Here is a 20,433-nt window from a genome sequence, read left to right as displayed (position 1 = left end):
CAGGACCTGAGCTGAAACCAAGAGTCAGATGCCCAACTGACTGAGCCACCCAGGTGCCCCCTTGGTGGAATTACTAATGGTGTTAAGATACAGAGTTAACTAGAGACATGGTGAACTTGATCAAATCTGCAGTTACCATTTTTGTGTAAGTTCAGGAAGAGAGTTGTGTGTGTGTGTGTGTGTGTGTGTGTGTTTGAAGAGAGTTTTATAATCTTGAGTATGATGTGCGTTGTTTGGTATTTCAAGTATTTGCAAAGGAGGATTTGGCTCATTAGAGGATTGCAATCCCAATTCAAAGAGCGTAATTTCTAACTGTCAGTTGAAACGTGTAAAGAGACCTCTAGAAACCATTCTGGAATGCGTAAGAGAACTTGAGATTCACTATGGTTATGTTTTGCTAGAGTTAATGTAAGTACTTGGGGAACTTTTTGCTTGTTAGAAGCATTTGAAGTGCTAAAAATGATCCAATATATTAAATATATAGGAGAGCTTGAATTTCTGATGGAATTTAATTGAGTTTGCAAATGAGACTGTTTAGGAGAATTTCGTTTCTGTAATGTTTAGTTGACAGGGTTTAAATCCCCTTGAAACCGATGGTTAAAATTTTCTCAATTTCTGAATAGAATAATAAGGTGTCTACACTGAGCTTTATGGACTAAAGAAAACTAGGTATCAGAGTTAGTTAAAATTTGTGCCTCTAACAGATTTCATGTGAATTTAAAAACTCAGAGTATCTGCAAATGATCTTCATTATGCTCTAAAGCTTCTATTAAGAACACCAAAAGCTCATGTTGACGTCAATAATTCAAAATTGTCACCAGTGCCTGGTGGGTTTAGACATTTTAAAGCCAAGGGCATTTTTTCGTGTGTGTTTTTTGGTTTTTGTTTGTTTGTTGGTGAGTGTGGAACACTCCTCTTGCACCAAGACTTTCAAAGCATGAGCTTCAGGTTCACCAGGGAAATACTCCCAGGTAGGGAATGGATAGGCCACACGAGTGGCCTCGAGGGTGGGTCCTGCACTGCCGTTGCCCCCACCAAGCATTTCCCCGAAGCCCCCTCTGCCTCACTCCTAGAACCCCACGACAGGCAGAAGGGGAGAGCCCCCCAGTGAGCCAATAGGCTGAAGTTCTTTCATGGCTTCCAGGGGCTGCTGGTCTGCGCCATTAATTAGAGTCACACGGTTGGCTTACTTTCCCCTCTCAAAAAACCTAGAGCTCAAGTCTGTATTTCAAATTGCAAATTGTTTGGAAAATTCTGTTTTAAAAATGCTGCTTGGCATTCTAAGGAGTGTCTTTTCCTTGCATGATGAGGTTGCTTCCCTGCTCATGGAAATGCTAGGAAGCCAGTTAAGTCTCTGAATTAATGAAGACCTAGCTTCCATAGAAAGCCCAAAAGCACCTCTCCTTCAGATTTTGGTTCTGTTGGCTCTTTTGAGGACTTGGGAAAGAAGAAAGGAGAAAGAAAAGAAAAGAAAAGAAAAGAAGAAAGAAAGAAAAAAGAAAGAAAGAAAGAAAGAAAGAAAGAAAGAAAGAAAGAAAGAAAGAAAGAAGAAAGGAAAAGAAAAGGAAAGGAAAGGAAAAGAAAAGAAAAGAAAAAGAAAGAAAGAAAGAAAGAAAGAAAGAAAGAAAGAAAGAAAGAAAGAAAGAAAGAAAGAAAAAGAAAGAGAAAAAACCAAAAACAAAACAGGGGCATCTGGGTGGCTCAATGGTTGAGCATCTGCCTTTGGCTCAGGGCGTGATCCTGGGGTTCTGGGATCGAGTCCCCAGCTTCCTTGCATGGAGCCTTCTTCTCCCTCTGCCTGTGTCTCTTCCTCTCTCGGTGTCTCTCATGAATGAATAAATAAAATCTTAAAAAAAAAAATCCAGCATCAACCTGCTCTACAGACGTCACCAAACCTCCGAGGGCTCCCTAAATCCAACCGGCCCTAATAATGGAAGGTCCCTTGATATTGGCGTCCTCGGGCCCCGCTGGCGCTTCCTGTGGGCAAGCCAGCCCCTTTCCCCACCTTTGTGAAGAATTTGAGTGAAGGAGAGAAGGAAACTCAGAGGAACAGCATATTTTTTCTTAATCCAGCATGGTCAAAGGCAAGCTCCTAAGGCTTTTGCTTCTAGATCGATGTGCCTGGTGCAGTATCTTTGTTACGGCCTGGTCCTCTCTGCCCCTGTCCTAGAGCCCTCCTCCAGGACCGGCTCCTATCCATACAGAAGGCTGTTTGTGGTGTGCGGTTATTTATTCCCCCCCCACCTCTGACCACCTCAGAGCAAAGCTCGAGTTTTATTCCCCTTGGATTCCCTTGCGGCTCCTTCCAGAGCGGTCTGCACATTCTAAGAGCTTCCAAACTGCTTGTGCAGTGAACAAATGAATGAGCTATAATAGCCCCTAATTACATTAGAAATGTTTACAGAAAGAGATCTGGAAGGGTCCTTTTCTCAGTTTGCTTCAAGTTCTGACTTTTTTTTTTTTTTTTTTCTACTTTAAAGTATAGGATTAGGGCAGCCTGGTGGCTCAGAGGTTTAGCGCCTGCCTCCAGCCCAGGGTGTGATCCGGGAGACCCCGGATCGGGTCCCACGTCGGGGTCCCTGCATGGAGCCTGCTTCTCCCTCTGCCTGTGTCTCTGCCTCTCTCTCTCTGTGTGTCTCTCATGAAGAAATAAATAAAATTGAAAAAAAAAAAGTATAGGATTAACCCTAGCTTCACGGCTATCATGCATTATCAAATGCGAGCATGTTTTATAGCTATGGTTTACTTTTAATCATCTGCACTGGGGAAGAAAAAAATCACAGAACTGAGTCACAATGGGTCTCAGAGATTGTCTAGTTGGTTAATAATAGTAATATCTATTATTTATTAAGCAGTTACTGTATGCAAAATGTTGTGCTAAGCACTGTATATGCACCGTCTTATGCAATGATTGAAACAGCACTAAAAGTAGCCTTTATAATTATTATTCTCCCTTTAGTGATTGAGGAACCGCAATCACTAAACCGAGAGGTTACATGACTTGCCTTGGGTGGCAAAGATCACTCAAATATTTTTATATGTGCCTTTGATCATGGTGCATTTATTTTTCCAATACATTTTATTTAGGAGTTCAAGTTAAGATGCAAATCATTTTCTTTTTTTTTTTAATTTATTTATTAATGAGAGACACACAGAGAGAGAGAGAGAGAGAGAGGCAGAGACACAGGCACAGGCAGAGGGAGAAGCAGGCTCCCCATGGGGACCCCGATGCGGGACTCGATCCCAGGATCCTGGGATCATGACCTGAGCCCAAGGCAGGCGCTCAACCACTGAGCCACCCGGGCGCCCCGTAAGTGTATTCCCAGGTTATGAGTTCCATCTCTCATTTATTTGTTTGTTCATTTTTTAAATATAGATTCAATGAATTAACATATAGTGTATTATATGGTCTTTTCTCGTGGTTCACCCCGTGTTGCTGTTGGAGGAGGGGGGAGGCTCGAAAGTGACTCAGGTACGATCCTGCCCTTGACAGAGCCCCCATTAAAGAAGAGGAAGCAAAGGGAGATAATATAGAAAAAAGCCAAGGAACTCAGCAGAGGCTGTTATTATCCCGACTGCAGATTGACCCAGTAACGGCAGAAACCCTACAGATCCGTCAGGCTGAAATGAGTGAAGTGAGTGTGGTCCAGAAGCCAGAGAAACTTCTGGAGCGTTGCAAGTACTGGCCTGCCTGTAAAAATGGGGATGAGTGTGTTTACCATCAGCCTGTTTCACCCTGCAAAGCCTTCCCCAATTGTAAATTTGCTGCAAAATGTTTATTTGCTCATCCAAATTGTAAATACGACGCAAAATGTACTAAACCAGACCGTCCCTTCACTCATAGGAGTAGGAGAATTCCAGTACTGCCTCCAAAACCAGTTGCACCACCAGCACCACCTTCTAGTGGTCAACTGTGCCCTTATTTCCCTGCTTGTAAGACAATGGAATGTCCCTTCTATCGTCCAAAACACTGCAGGTTGAACACTCAGTGTACAAGACCTGGCCGCACACTTTAGCATCCCACCACTACTGTGCCACCACGACATGCCTTGAAATGGATTCAACCTTAAAGGTTTCAGAGAAAAAATAAAATAAAATAAAATAAAATAAAATAAAATAAATAATAAAATAAAATAAAATAAAATAAAATAAATAATAAAAGGTTTCAGAGGGCACAGGTCAGCGAGTCCTCAGCCTTATATAACCCCCAGGGCTCACCATGTGCCCTCCTTCATGCCCATCACCCGGGCACCCCGTCCCCCCAAGCCCTCCCCACTCCAGTGACCCTGAGTTTATTTCCTGTGACCAAGAGTCTCTTCCGGTTTGTCTCCCTTTCTGATTTTGTCTTGTTTTACTTTTTCCTCTCTTCCCCTCCAGGATCCTTTGCTGGACCTCTTCACTGCCACGGGTGCGTGAGGCCCTGGGATCCGTGTCTTCCTCCCACTGGCTTAGGGCGCACTTGGTCTCCTGGGCAGGGCTGCGGGGTGCCCGGTGTGCACCCCGCCGTTCAGGCTGGTGAACGGAGGGGGAGGCTCCAAAGTGGCTCAGGTACGATCCTGCCCTTGACAGGCGACTCCCACTAGTGGGGACGTCCCGACTCCCAACAACGGCAACTCGGGGTGAGCCCCGAGAAAAGGCCAAAACCAGATGCAACGCCAAGGCCGCCGGACAGGGAAACATCACCGGCAGCCCGAGGCTTGGGGGGCCCTAGAGCGAGGGGCACCTGAGGGAGCCTCAGGAGAGGCGGCTTCTGGCTCAAGGTGATGGGTGCAGAGGGACGGGGGGGCCCTCCCAGTGGAGAGAAGGAGAGCAGGGGCACGTGCACGCAGGAAACCAGACGGCAAGTCCTGCAGCCCCGCCTCGCAGAGAAGGGGGGCCCGAACCAGCACAGGGCCAGCAGCCCCCCTCTCCGTGCCTCCCATCGTCACCCCTCTTCCCCCCCGCCCCCCGCTCTTCCCTGTCACCCCGCCTCTCCCTCATATGTGGGCTCAGGGTAGGATGCAAGTCCCCCCTTAATGCCGCATCCCCGAGAGGCTCTTTCCTGCTTTCCTATCCGGCTCTTTAGAAAGTTCCTGGTGGCCTCCACGCTCCGGGGCCCTGCTCACCTCCACACCGTCTGGCTCCTCTGCTCCTGGCTCTGGTCTCCCCTCAGGGTGCCCCAGCTCTCTCTCTGTCTCTCTCTTTTTTAATATTAGAAACTCATCCCTTTTGTTTATATACTTGATATTTTTAAACCCATTATAGGCATTATTCTTTTTTTAAAATATTTTATTGGGATCCCTGGGTGGCACAGTGGTTTAGCGCCTGCCTTTGGCCCAGGGCGCGATCCTGGAGACCCGGGATCGAATCCCACATCGGGCTCCCGGTGCATGGAGCCTGCTTCTCCCTCTGCCTGTGTCTCTGCCTCTCTCTCTCTCTCTCACTGTGTGCCTATCATAAATTTAAAAAAAAAAATTAAAAAAAATAAAATATTTATTTTCTCATGAGAGACACACAGAGAGAGAGAGACAGAGACACAGGCAGAGGGAGAAGCAGGCTCCATGCAGGGAGCCTGACGTGGGACTCGATCCCAGGACCCCAGGACCCCAGGACCATGCCCTGGGCCGCAGGTGGTGCTGAACCGCTGGGGTCTGTAACGGGCACAGCAATGGTGGGATGCTAAAGCCAGCGCTGAGCCCGAGGCCTGTCTGGCGGGTGCATCGTCGCCAGTGTCCACAGACTGGGGGGTTTGAGCAACGGGCCTTGGCATCTCCCATCGCCGAGGCCGGGGAGCCCCGGAGCAGGGCTGTGGCGCAGTCAGGGCCTGGTGGAGGCCTCCTCCCGGGTCCCAGACGGCATGGTCCCCCGGGGGCTCTCCTACCCCAGGGTGCTCCCCTCCAGCCCCGTGACCTCACCACCTCCCGAGCGCCCAGAAAACCATCCCATGCAAGATTCGGATTTCAGCAGGGGAATTTAGGAGGAGCAAACGCTCAGCCCGTGCCTGAAGCCCCCCTCCTTTACCCCCTTTTTCAAAGCCCTGCTCAGCGGCCCGGCCGCCCACGGCTCCTGAGTGATGCTCTTGGGTCCCACAGACACGAGCCCCACCTCTTTCTCCAGCAACACGGAATCCACCCAATCCGTGCTTCCCCAACTGCCTGTGGGCACCAGGTGCGTGGATGTCCCAAGGGACACCTCTGTGCGGGCCCCCCCCGGCAGGCCCAGGGGGCCCAGGTCCCCCTTCCCTCCGTCCCAAGGCAGCCTTCCCTCCTGCTGCATCCCCGGCGGCTCGCAGGGGCCATCCGCATCCAGCCGGTGCCCCGAGGCTGGGTCTTGTCCAAGCCGCGTCCCCACGCGCCTGTTTCTCCTCCACGCTCGCAGCCCCGCAGCCTCAGCACCTCCCGCTTGGGCAACCCACCGGCCTCCTGAGTGTTCCCCTCCCGGCCTGGCCTCTACCAATGCATGCCGGAGGCTCAGTTACACCGGCCTCCCCAGCGCTGCATTACTCTTCTCCATCTGGTGGAGGCCCGAGGCCCGGCTCCTTGGCAGGGTGTTCAAGGCCGCGCTCGGGGCTCCAGCCTCCTTTGCCTTCACTCCTTCTTCACTCCTCCGTAGCCACGGTGAGCTTTAGCTCCCCCTGACCTCTTGCAGGTGCCTCTAGCTCCCCCTGACCTCTTGCAGGTGCCTCTAGCTCCCCTGACCTCTTGCAGGTGCCTCTAGCTCCCCCTGACCTCTTGCAGGGGCCTCACAGCCCTGTTGTGCGGATCTTTTCAAGGTTGCCTTCATCTGCCTCCTGTCCCCCTGGAGCACGATGCTTCCCCTGATCCCCTGGAAAACCCCAATGTGCCCGGGGCCTCCAGGCAGCGCTGGTGCGCTCAGACCGTGTGGCGCTCCTACAGGGTCCACGGTGCTCTCACTCTGCCTTCCATCAGGGGTTGGCGGACAGGGACCCTAGGCAGTGCCAAAGAGGAACAAAGGGTTAGCAGCCTCCTGGCTCGTCCCTAATCCTCCAAGCGACAAGCCTCCAAGACGATTCCAAGATTCCTACTAAAGAGTACTTTTCATGGGATCTAAGACTCATCTTTTCCTCCTGCCGGATTCCTCCCTGGGGCTCGGCACGAGGGAAGTGGGTTCACTCCCGGTGGGAACAAGGAGGCCTCCCACCAACCATCCTTCCGCAGCCTCTCCAGGCCCCGGGCCTCTGCTGTGCTCTGTCTCAAGGAGCTGGCTCCTCTGTTCCCCCCCCTCCAAGCACCGCCCCCCCCCCCCCTCTCGCACACCCCTGGCATTAGAAAATGAAGCTGGGAAGCAAATTATTGACTTCTTTTGAAATGTCAGGTCTGGAGGTGATCTGCTACCTTGCAGCGAGATCACTCTTGTTACACATCATCCATGGTCACAGCCTCCTGGAGGATTAAACTGTTATCCAGCTTCCGTTTCGAAGAACACTTTTGACTTGAAACGTAAAATAGCAAATTCACGACCTTCCGGGAGCCAAATAAAAGATTAGGGCGATTCAATGAAAACCACCACCAATTAATTTCATCTAGGCTAAAAACTTGCAAAGTGGTTACTAATACTTATCATAATCACAATGACATTAAGACGCCTTTTTGGGTTGTTTTTGTTTCTCTGTAAATGGGATTTAAGTAACATACCCTACGAAGATGATAAATCTAACTGCATGACTACCAGGTGCAAGAATTCTATTTGTGTGGCATGAACAGGGCCGCTAATCCCTCGCTCGTTCTCTTCTGTTTGGCAGCTAAACATTTCCTGGTGTGCCCGGTAATAACAGGCAGCTGTCCTGTCAGCTCCACTGAAAAATGAGATAATAAGGCAGGCAAAGTGATGTCCTTTATATCCTGAATCTACCACTTCCTGCAGTTTTCTTCTCGAACGCTTGAAGTAACAAGGATCCGTGCAATTTTCAGGCTGTTTCTTCTAAAAAAAAGTTTGTCCAGATTCTTGGGGAGTGTCATTTCCCTCTGGGACATTTGGTGGAAAAAGAGGCCGCCTGCTTCATTGCACCAGGACAGAAGGCTTCCAAGAAGCCTTGGAATGGGGTTCGTGGATGGATGGAAGTCTCACCCCAGAGGCCAGTGAGGTGATGAGAGCTGCAGCAGCGTCTGGAGGGGTGGCCTGGCTCCCCGAGAGGACAACCACTGGGGACCTCTCTGTCGCACCACTGGGATGACCGGCCTGTGGGAAGCCGCAGCGAGAGCGGAGTAGTGCTCCTGCTGCTCTCGACAGGCTTCCCAGGGGCCTGGAAGCCTTTTTTTGGTTGTTTTTTGTTTTTTGTTTTTGTTTTTGTTTTTTTTTTTTAAGTTAACGAAGCCAACAACTTCTCGTTTAATTCTTTCCAACTCTACAGACATGATTCTGCTTTCACCTTCATTACACTTTCATATGGTTTTAGCAGGGGATATACCTCCTCTCCTAAGAATCTCTGCACCTGTCGGGATGCAGAAGAGAAGAAGAAGGATCCAGTAGACGGTCCAACTGGGGGTGAATGGGACTAACGTAGGCCTCAGCCTGGATTCACTCTATGAGGTCACTGTCACCCCCTTCCTGCTTGACCACAGCAGCTGCCTCCTGGGAAAGCACCCTGATTTTCTCATGGAATCCTGGCGGTTACCCCCAGCTGTCACTCGGCCATGATGATGTTCTCTGTGGCCACGAAGGGTAGCTCTTGCCGAATGCGCCGCTCGATTACTTTGGGGTACACCACCAATCCTTCAGAAATGTTCTCCTGCTGAGAAACCCGCAACTGGGTAGGTAGGATGGGCTCACCCCGGGGAGCGCAGGTGGTGTGCGAGGTGTGAGCTTGGAGGCGTCCTGGGACTCATCTGTGGCTCTCCTACATTTGACAGCAAAAAAAGCAAGTCGAGGGGGATCCCTGGATGGCTCAGTGGTTGAGCATCCGCCTTCAGCCTGGGGCATAGTCCTGGAGTCCCAGAATCAAGTCCCACATCGGGCTCCCTGCGTGGAGCCTGCTTCTCCCTCTGTCTGTGTCTCTGCTTCTTTCTCTGTGTCTCTCATGAATAAACAAATTAAATCTTAAAAAAAAAAAAAAGCAGGTCGAGACTCTAGGCCGGAGCGCAGAGTTGGAGCTTCAACTCTGGGGCGCTGCTGATGGCCAGTCTGCCGCTGGTGCCTTTTCCTAAAGTGAGGGAATGTTCCTTGCCCTTCTTTACAATCCACACTGACCCAAGACAGGGCTGAAATTCTGTTAGTCATGCAGAAGGTGGACGTTCAGAGAATGTGTGTTTTAGAATATGGGTTTTCAGGGGCTCACTCAATTATCACTCATTCATTCATTCATGAAATCACTCACTGGGTGGGGACGAGAGAGGCAGACAGGGGTCTCGGTGATCTTGCTGCCCACCGAGGTGTAGCCAGGAAACAGCCTCCAGGCATCCTGGACGTGGGTGTGTTAGTGTAGGCGGGCAGGGCGCACGGCCTGAAGGAATGCGTGAGCTCCTCTTAGGCACGAAACATGCTTGCCTCACTCGGCCAGGGGGTTCCAACTGTGCAGATTGTCTGCCCGGGCAAGGAGGCTCCCACTTCTTGGACGAAGCTAGAGACAGAGGCCTGTGCAGCCGCCTGGCTTCCGAAGGCCAGGGGCGGGCAGGGGTGGCCGCAGGGCAGGCCTTTGTCTTGCAGGGGGTGGGGGGGCCCAGGCGGGGTGCAGGCCGGGCCTGGTTGTGAGATGCTAGACTGGGAAGGCGCCCTCAGGGGCCAAGAGGAATTCCCCAGGTGGCCCCAGCAGTTCTGCTGGTATCCGGGTGGAAACCAGCTTTTGCTCATCATCGCCCTGGGCTGAAAGTCTGGGGTCAAGGTAAGGCCTGTGGGACGGGGAACCTGCTGTGATGTCTCCGCGCTGCAGACCCACTGCTCCCTCTTGGGGCCCCTGGGGGGCTCAGTCGGTGAAGCATCTGCCTTTGGCTCAGGTCATTGTCCCGGGGTCCTGGGATGGAGCCCTGCGTTGGGCTCCCTGCTCAGGGGGGAGCCTGCTTCTCCGTCTCCCCCTGCCTGCCGCTCCCCCTGCCTGTGCTCACTCTCTCTCTGTTGACCAAATTAAAAAATATATATATTTTCTTTTTTTAAAGAAAAACCAGGGGATCCCTGGGTGGCTCAGCGGTTTAGCACCTGCCTTCAGCCCAGGGCCTGATCCTGAAGACCCGGGATCGAGTGCCACATCGGGCTCCCTGCATGGAGCCTGCTTCTCCCCCTGCCTGTGTCTCTGCCTCTCTGTCCTTCTGTGTCTCTCATGAATAAGTAAATAAAAATCTTAAAAAAAAAAAAAGAAAGAAAGAAAAACCAAAGCACCCTTTTCTTTGCTCGAAAGTTCTTCTCTGTAGTCTCCTTCCTTTCCCCAGAGTCTGCCCCTTCCATTCCTATTCTTAGGAAGGACTTAGATATCCCATAGTTACCAAGCACGTGTGTGTTCAACTGCTTCACAGGTATTAACTCGGGGAACCCTCATCGCAGCTCCCTAGGGCATTTCTGCTATTATCCTCATTTTACAGATGAGCAAACTGAGGCTCAGAGGAGGGGCTGAGTGATGCAAAGTCACAGTGGCAGTACCTGGAAGAGATCCTGCTTCAAATCGAGGAAGTCTGCCTTCAAAGTTTCTTCCTGTAACTCCTCTAGGAGTAGGTGATGGAATCATCCAGAATCTAGAAATGTGCTGTCCGATACAGCAGCCACTAGCTGCCCAAAGCTATTTAAATTAGCATCCAAATTAATTAAAATTAAATAAACATTTATTTCCTCAGGAGCACTCGTCCTATGGCAAGAGCTCCCCAGCCACTGCAGGGGCTACCGTGTCAGACAGCACAGAGAGCACATTTCTTTCTTTTTTTTTTTTTTAAGATTTTATTTATTTATTCATGAGAAACACAGAGAGAGAGAGAGAGGCAGAGGGAGAAGCAGGCTCTGTGCAGGGAGCCCGACGTGGGACTGGATCCAGGATCACGCTTTGGGCCGAAGGCAGATGCTCAACCGCTGAGCCACCCAGGTATCCCTTTTCCTTTTTTAATTTCTTAAAATTTATTTTAAAATAAATATTTAAATATTTTAAAATAAATAAATTTTAAAATAAATATTTTAAAAAATCAAAATTTATTAAATTTAAAATTTATATATTTATTTTTATATTTTATATTTGTAAAATATATTTTTTGTATTTTATATATATGTATTTTTATATTTATAAAATATATTTTTTTTGTTTTTGAGCACATTTCCATCATTGCCGAAAGAGCTGATAGACGGCTGCTCTAGGAAACCCCCGACTTTCTGTAATTTTGTTCTGCTTCGCGAAGACCAAGGGCAATAACAAAAGCAGAGGTCATCTGTTAAGTATGTCGCAAGTGAAGCGCACCTTTTGAAGATTTTTTCAAGTGATATTCATAGACTGAAAACAAATGTCTTGCTGGAAAGACGATTCTAAATCAGTAAGTGAAAAAGAAATAGAATACTGGAAATATATAAGGAGGAGTATGTTTTTGTTAAAGTACACACACATGCACACACTCACCAGAAATGCCCAGAAAGACACAGCACACTTTGTGGACGGTGGTTATACTTCCTGCAAAGTATGGGAGGGGACGATGTGCGGGTAAGGGTGGATTTCCTTTTTTAGTTTTCTTAAAAATGTTTTTTTTTTACAACATTTATTGCTTGGTTTGATTATGAGAGAGAGAGAGAGGGAGAGAGAGAGAATGTGAGGGGTAGAGGACGAAGACACAGGGCTCCCCCCGCCAGGCCCCTGGGATCATGACCTGGGCCGAAGGCAGACACTCAACTAACTGAGCCACCCAAGGGCCCCTGGGAAAGATTTCTAGAAAAAGAGTTCACTGAATGAAAAAAAAAAATAGGAAAAGTGCTTTGTGAATATTCTGATTTGATATTTGGACGATGTGGTCACCTCGCCCCAATTTTACCAGTGTTACCCCACCCAGAGGACATTCGCATTTGGAGGGAAGAGAGAAGTTCTACAGCCCAAGGCAGAAGCTACTGGAATGTCAGGAGCTGGGATCTGAGCAGGAGCCAGGGGTGGGGAACGGGCGTCCCTTGCTCGTGGAGCCCGGCGTGGGCCCTGAGCTGCTCTCCAGAGTCCCCTCGCCTGCGGATGCCCTTGACCACCCAGAAGGGCCCAGGGGCGCGGGCTCCGTGGGCCTGTCCCGGGAAGCGGGGAGCACTGGGGGCGAAGGGCATGTTGGGAGCAGTGAAGAGAGGGGAGGTGTGGGGGGAGGCCCGGGGGGCTTGGGAGCCCTTGGAGCTGCCCCTGGGCCGCCTGGCCCTTGCCCTCCCTGGACTCCGCCCTCGCCTGCTCAGCTGAGCACCTGCCCCCCGCCCCTCCTTTGGGCTTTCCTCTTGTCCAGACTGAAGGAAACCCCATCCCCACCAGACAGACAGCCAGACAGCCAGACACACACACAGATTTGAACATTTGCTGAACATTTTTGCAAATCAGATAAGAAAGCAAAGGAGGGAGGAGGCAGATGCGCGCCGTGACCGTGACCGCCTCTCTTCAGGCCGGGCCTGCGGCCTGCGGGAGCCCAGCGGCCCCCCTGGAGCCCGGCCCGTGGGGCGGCCTGCGCGCTGCTGCGCCTCCGAGGGTCCCCGGGAGGAGGGCGACGCGGCAAACAGGCCGCTGCCCCACACAGCGAGGCCCGGGGCGCCCGCGGGAGCTGGCTTGGCCCTGCCGCTCCCGGAGGGGAGGAAGCTGGGCCCCGAGTCCGCCGCCGGGTGGGCAGACCGGCCCGGGCTCCAGCGCTCAGCCGGGGGAAGCCCCGGCCTGGCCCTTGCACGTCCTCCAGCGTGGGGCCCACTGCGGTTTAGGGCTTCTGTCAAGGGATCGAAAGGTCTGAGGTTCAAACGCTCGGGGTCCCCGGGGAAAAGAGAAGGCCTCTTCTTAGGAAGAAAACATTCCTGGTGGAATGTTCTCTCGAAAGACGCTTTTGGAGGCCCGAGCTCTCGGCCTCTGTGTGAGAAAGCGTGTCACTAAGTGGAGGACTGGAAGGCGTCTGACCCCGTCTGTCCCCAGTTACCACTTCCTCCCTGGACTCTGCCACACAAGCCGCTCCGTGGGGAGCTGCGGAGGCCCAGAGGAGGCCCAGAGGGAGGCCCAGAGGGAGGCCCAGAGGAGCCCAGAGGGAGGCCCAGAGGGAGGCCCAGAGGGAGGCCCAGAGGAGCCCAGAGGGAGGCCCAGAGGGAGGCCCAGAGGGAGGCCCAAAGGGAGGCCCAAAGGGAGGCCCAGAGGGAGGCCCAGAGGAGCCCAGAGGGAGGCCCAAAGGGAGGCCCAGAGGAGGCCCAGAGGGAGGCCCAGAGGGAGGCCCAGAGGAGCCCAGAGGGAGGCCCAGAGGGAGGCCCAGAGGAGCCCAGAGGGAGGCCCAGAGGGAGGCCCAGAGGAGCCCAGAGGGAGGCCCAGAGGGAGGCCCAGAGGAGCCCAGAGGGAGGCCCAAAGGGAGGCCCAAAGGGAGGCCCAGAGGGAGGCCCAGAGGAGCCCAGAGGGAGGCCCAAAGGGAGGCCCAGAGGGAGGCCCAGAGGGAGGCCCAGAGGGCCCCTGGCTTGGGGAGGCCGCTCTGGAGGCCTCAGTTTTCTTCTGTGAGAAATGTGTATCCAGGACTTGGAGCTCAGAACCCAGTGGCATTTAGGAGCTTGGGGCGCAGTGAACGACGGAGAGGAAAACCTCCTTTTTATCCTGAGAATTTAAATGCAAAGTAAAGAAATTCATTCATTTGGGGAATATAAATGATAGTGAAAGGGAATAGAGGGGAAGGGAGAAGAAATGAGTGGGAAATATCAGAAAGGGAGACAGAACATGAAGACTCTTAACTCTGGGAAATGAACTAGGGGTGGGGGAAGGGGAGGAGGGCGGGGGTGGGGTGGGGGTGACTGGGTGACGGGCACTGAGGGGGGCACTTGGTGGGATGAGCACTGAGTGTTATTCTGTATGTTGGCAAATTGAACACCAATAAAAAATGAATTGATTATTAAAAAAAATTCACCACAACTTAACAGAGAAACACAGCAGGAAAGAGAGTCCGAGTCCCCTTGACAAGCCTTTCCTTCCAGGGAAGCAGAGCTTTTAGCCAAGGCTTGAGCTCCTCAAAGCCTCACAAGACACCTCAACGATCTCAGGAAGTGGATTACCTGGGGTCACTGCTTAATCATCATAAACACAGGATCCTGGTGTCAGGATGAGGCTTGTGCCCTGAGGATTCAGGGGAACCCTTGCCAGGCGTCTGTACCCGCAGCCCTCTCCCGGGGTCGCCCGCATTTATTCTTGCTATTTGGGCTTATTCTTTTTTGGGGCTTGCTATTTGGGCTCCAGTTCCCATCCGGAGGATTCTGGAAGGGTGCCGACTCAGAGCCAAAGGGAAATGGCCCTCTGTTGGTGACTCCATCTGCTGGGGGAGGAGGAAGGCCTCCCCTGTCCACCTGCCCCCCGGCACTGCCCCAGACCCAGCTTGCTGCTCAGGACTCCAGGTCGAGACTGAGTGAACACCCGTCAGCGAAATTATTCTTCACTTAGGAGCCCGTTTCAAGAGCTTTATATTCATCAGGGATCTATCTGTTCAGGGGGGAGAAGTCCCCTTAAGCTGTAAGATAGTTTAAAATATATATATTCAGGTAGAATGACTGCGGAGCTTCTTCTCTGCCTTTGTTTCTGGAACGTCGCATCCCATCCTAAGGGGACCATCAGATTCAAGGCCTGCCGATGAGAACTCTTGGCCATGTCTACACAGAGGTGAAGAAGTAAAGATCTCGGGGCGTCTGGGGGGCTCAGTGGTTGAGCGCCTGCCTTCAGCTCCGGGCGTGACCCCGGGGTCCCGGGATCCAGTCCCACGTCGGGTTCCCCGCAGGGAGCCAGATTCTCCCTCTGCCTGTGTCTCTGCCTCTCTCTGTGTGTCTGTCATGAATAAGTAAATAAAATCTTAAAAAAAAAAAAAAAAAAGGAAGTAAAGATCTTGAAAAATACTTCCTCATACTTTCATTGTAATTCTCTGCAAGCATCACGCAGGAGGCCCCTAGTCATGGTGTCGGGGTGAAGCAGTGTTCGGAGCTAGACCAAGGAGCAAGGACGGCCCAGTCTTGTTAGTCCAGGTAGTTACGTCTTATAAAGTCACTGTAGGCAGTGCTTAGCCAATACCAGACTACCGCTCCGATGGCTTCCTCCGAGCTTCTGGAATCTTCGTCAATCAATCGATCAACACATAACCTTGTATCAAGTGTGTTTCCATCTCAGAGCACCTTACTTTGTATATGGTGTTGATGCCTCCGCCTTGCACGCGTGGCCAACGGCACCGAAACTCATGCCTGAAGGAAGCTTCTCTAACACGACCGCTTGCTTCTTAAGGCACATCGCGGCCTGCTCGCACGTGGCAGCACGAGGCAGCACGTTACCAGCGCTATGTTTGGAGCCGTTAAATAGCGAAGCCACCTACAAAGAGCACACGAGCCAGGGAACTACATAGACTAGGAAGGGGACACTGGTTGACAGTCTGGGAGCTGAAGCAAGCAGGGCAGAGTCGTCCAGCCTTGGCTGGGGGCGGGCGCGCTGAGCGGCTCAAGATCTTCTCTGCTCTGTGCTTGTCTGGGAGTGACCCCAAGGTTCCTGCCGAGTCCTGGTTTTGGGGTCACAAGTGAATTTCAGTGGGTAGACGGACTCACAAGTTAACAGAATCGGTGAACAATGCAGATTGAGGGGCTGTCCTTCGGGGTAAGGTCGCATCAACCCGGGTCCTGCCCCGCAGTGTTCTGCTGCTGTTCTGGGTCCATCATCGGCTGGTTTGCCTAGAAGAAGGGCCACAGCCTCTGGGAAGAGAAACACATTGTGTTTCCTTAGTCATTTGTGTCTGACGAATATCTCCTCGCTGGGAGGGCTGGGGAGCAAATTGGAAGGGGCCGTGTTTAGAGGGTTGGTATGGGGAGAGGGGGGTGGAAGGAACCATCAACATGGGCATAGCAACTGTGAGAGTGAAGACTCTCCCTGAGGGACGTGAGACCTTGGAGGTCCACCCTTCCGTGGCTAGAATGCACCCTGCCTGGCTCTCTCCCCCCTCACCCGCCCCATCCCCTAGACAATTTGCCAGAATTCAATAGCACCTAGTTTCGTCCCCCGTCATCTGAGCACATCAGAACCATTCTCCCCAAATGCCCCTGATGTGCCCACTTATGAAAACACTGCTTATCCCTGGGCCTGGAAGCGTCTGCTCCAAGAGCGCGTGTGCTCTGTTAGGACTCTGAGGTCTGCACCCACTCAGGCCAACCTGATGTCGCAACCTGATGTTGCAATCCGATGATCAGGCACGGTGCTGGCTGAGTTGAAGCGGAGGGTGGATGAGCTCCCCCCTCTCACTCACAACCTGGACTCCGAATCCTTATCCTCGCTGGTGAGGCCCGACTGCCTTCCTCATCCCTGCTTGGACCCCAGCTCTACCAACTGTCCCCTCTGTGGCCTCCAGCTGGCGGCTGGCCTTCTTGGCTTCTGTCCCTGCCTTGTGATTGACCTCTGCCCTCAGGATTCTCCAGGGTCCTGTCCTGATTTTCCAGTTTCCTGACCTTTTGCTTGGCTTGTGTGCTCAGCAGCTTCCTCACGAAGCTAAGTCCTGCTGGGGTTGCCTCCCCCTGCCTTCAGCGTGGGCCTCCGAGGGGTCCAGTCCCTCCCCAGGGAGGGGTCTGGATCCCAGGCCCACCTCAGACCATTTTGCCACATGGGTTAGACCAAGGAAGAGCCAAGAGTTGGGCACTGACATGGCCTTGCTACTGACAGGTGTGTCATTGGCTTCCTGTGACCTGTCCACCTGGCAGTCTTCCGGGTGTTTCATATTCTTTTTTTTTTTTTTTCAAGGATTTTATTTATTTATTCATGAGAGACACACAGAGAGAGGCAGAGACTCAATGTGAGACTTGATCCCAGGACCCTGGGTTCATGACCTGAGCCAAAGGCAGGTGCTCAACCACTGAGCCACCAGGACCCCGCCCCCCGCGCCCCCGGGTGTTTCATATTCCTTTAGGCTGACAATAATCATGGAATGTTAGAGCCAAAAGTGACACTCTATTCCTTCACATCAAAGATGAAACAGCAACAACCAAAATCAGAGACGTGGAAGGGTGAGGAACTCGCCCAGAGGACGCAGCTGTTAGGTAGCGGGGGTGCGCCTAGAACTCAGGTCACGGATCCAAATTCATTAGACTGTGGGGCTTCTCCTACGGAGCTGAAGGGGGCACATGAAAAGGAAGATTAATGACATGGCTCATCATGATCCCAGTTCAAGCGCAGATAATGGAAATTACTTAAACCGGTTTAAGAAGAAAGGGATTTCCTCAGGGGCCTAGGTGCTCGCAGCATTGCTGGCAGGGCTGGAGGGGTGGCCAGAGACTGGCCTCTGGGGATGGCTTCCAGAAGGGCTCTGGAGAAGCGGGCCCTCGGAAGGACACGACTTCTCTGCCTCAATCTGCAGACTCGGGGAGCTGCCATCCCAGCCGGAATGGGGGTTGGGGGGACCCGGGACCCCCTGTCTTGACTGTGATCTGGGGATTAGCAAGCCAGGCCCACAACTGCAGTCCTCAGAGCCTCCAGGATCTGCAAAAACACAGCCTTGCAACCTGCCTCTTTCCCCTCCTGACTCCATTTCAAAATCCAGTCCCTGGCCAGCGCAGCTGACGGAGGAAAGTCAAGTCAGATCCAGAACTTACTTGTGAGGGAGACTGGACACTGTCAACTTGAGCTTCCCAGGCTCTGTGAACGGGAAGGAGGGTCCATGGAAAGGAAGGGACCTACAGGCCCTGGGGAGGGGGGCGGGGCTAACCTCCAGAGCTTCTACCCCACTGTGCCTCTGCTTCCTCATCTGTAAAATGGGAATCATGATGCTCCCTACTCTGTAGAGCTGTTACAAGCAATACTGGGCTATAGTGTAAGCAAAACAGGTACCCAGTAAGTACTCAATAAGTGGTAGTTATTATTTTAAAGCTTTAGCCGTGGAGCACCTGGCAGGCTCCATCAGTAGAGCAGGCAACTCTTCATCTCTAGGTGGTGAGTTCAAACTCCACGACCGGTGTAGAGATTATTATAAATGAAAGGATCTTAAAAAAAAATAAAATGAAATTTTAGCCATGAACTTGATGCAGGTTTACAGTCTACTTATCTTGAATTCAGTTCAGTCTCCTATATACACAACCTAAGTGTTTAATCTTTAGTCTTGTCAAATTATGGGGTGTGGTTAACTCTGTGAAATTACATGACTAAGAAAATAGAGGTTTCAGTAAAGTAGGGCTTCAATTATCTTTCTTTCTTTCTTTCTTTCTTTCTTTCTTTCTTTCTTTCTTTCTTTCTTTCTTTCTTTCTTTCTCTTTCTTTCGTAGGCCCCACACCCAGCATGGAGCCCAACGCGAGGCTTGAACTCATGACCCTGAGATCAAGACATGAGCTGAGATCAAGAGTTGGTTGCTCAACTGACTGAGCCACCCAGGTGTCCAGCAGGGCTTCAATTATTAACAAATTGAAGTAAATTTTAGAAATGATCTTATCCTTCTCCTTTTTACGGGGCAGGGTGGTGGTGGGGGGAAGCTGAGGGCCAGAGAAGTAAGAGGACTTGCCCAAAATGAAACCATTAACTAGACTCAAAGCCTGAACTAGAGCCAGTCTCATGCTTTTTCCCCACACAAATAACCAGAGAGAGAACTGATGGGAATTAAATCTTCAATTTTGCAAAATAGTACCAAAAAAAAAAAAAAAAAAAAAAAAGACGTGAGTTTTCTTTTTTAATCCACTTTGCTTTGTAAATACACATAGGTTGTGGGGGGTGAGGGGGAGCCTCTCATTATTGTAAAAGAAAAAACCATATCACGATAAAGCCTGTCTCAAACAGCTGCTGATACTCTATAAAAAAGCGCAGTATCGGAGGCACTTCTCTTAAGAAAAAGGACGAGGTGAAGATACCTCACTGGATATGATATAATAGACATCGCCAAATAATTTAACATTGTTCTGGAAGTCCTGGCTAACTTATTGAGTAAGAAAAAAAAATGGAGTGTGACTGTCTGTAAAAAACAGGCCAAATTATCATTATTTGCAAAATTCTAGTATGACATATACTCTCTCTGCCAAGAAAACACAAAAGAATCCATTGCAAAACTACAGTATTAAATATAATAAGGATAGTGAAATGGCCACTTATCAAACAAGTATTTCAAAAATTAACCTCTTTTTATATCAGTAAGAATGAATTGGCAATTATAATACAAAAATAAAATCCTATTCTTCACATCAACACAGATCGAAAACTACCCAGACATAACAAGTAATGGGCCCTACCAACAAGGAGGAAAATAGATATTTTATGAAGGGACTTGATGGAGGCTTGAATAAATGAAAAACATACTTCATCCCTAGAGGGAAAGACTAATAATGTAAAGATGTCAATTCTCTCCAAAGTAATAAATCCCTTTAATGCATCTCCAATAAAAATCCAAAAAAGGGAGTCTACAGGGATTTAGACAAGATGATTCTAAAACTCACCTGGAGGAATAAATAAGTGAAAACCCACAAAACAATATGGCATTTTCCTTGTGGGTAGATACAAATTAAGTTAAAGTTTTAAAATGTGGACTGAAGACTCCACTCAAGTTCACGTTGGTGGTTACCCCTAGGGTGGGAGGAAGGGCAGTGGGCTGGGGACTTTGAATCAATCTGCTACATTTTATACATTTTCCTGAGACACATGTCTGAAGCAACTACGCTAAAAAATTACTCCTCCCTAATAATATGTGGCAGGTGGTGTTTTATTATTCTCTGCAATTTTAACATTTTTTTCCAAAAAAAAAAAAATGACGAGATAAGGGAGTCTGCACTGCAAGATATTTTGAATTCTCAGTAACGACAAGAGTATGGTTTTTGTACACAAATAAATCAATGACATGGAAAAGAAACAGATCCAAGGGGAGGCGGGGTCTCAAATCAGTGAGGGAACCAACAGGGGTTCTTAGAGATGTCCACACCATCATGCGTCAGATTTGTTTTCCAGAGAGGTTTAGAAAAAGTAAAAAAAAAAAAAAAAAAAAAAAAAAAAAGAGGGGTACCTGGCTGGCTCAGTCAGTAGAATGTGCAACTCTTGACAACTCTTGATCTCAGGATGGTGAGTTCAAGCCCCACTCTGGGTGCAGACATAGCTTAAAATCTTAAAAAAAAAAAAAAAGTAAAAAATGAAACTACAGAAGAGCAAAAAGAAAATACCATTGCCTATTCATCTGCTTTCAGGATAGAGAAGGTCAAAATCTCCTCCTGGTGACCTCTTCCTAGCCCCGGGCCTTCCCATAGGCTGTTTCCTATGCTAGGAAACCTCTTTTCTCATCACTCTTGCATCTGTTCCCCAGAAAGCCTTTCCTGTCCTCTATCATAAGCTGACACCCTGCATTATGGCTCTCTTGGCACCATGAACT

At 50.3% G+C, this 20,433-nt stretch overlaps 1 pseudogene; it reads left to right on the top strand.

The window, feature by feature from the left end:
- The first annotated feature begins 2,115 nt into the window (after nt 1–2,115).
- Nucleotides 2,116–4,070, top strand: LOC100856597 (annotated as a pseudogene).
- The last annotated feature ends 16,363 nt before the right edge of the window (nt 4,071–20,433 follow it).

Source organism: Canis lupus, chromosome 13 (assembly GCF_011100685.1).
Source record: "Canis lupus familiaris isolate Mischka breed German Shepherd chromosome 13, alternate assembly UU_Cfam_GSD_1.0, whole genome shotgun sequence".
Classification (NCBI taxonomy): Eukaryota; Metazoa; Chordata; class Mammalia; order Carnivora; family Canidae; genus Canis; species Canis lupus.
Note: the sequence above shows the minus strand (reverse complement) of the source record. Positions and strands in the feature narration are given on the sequence as shown.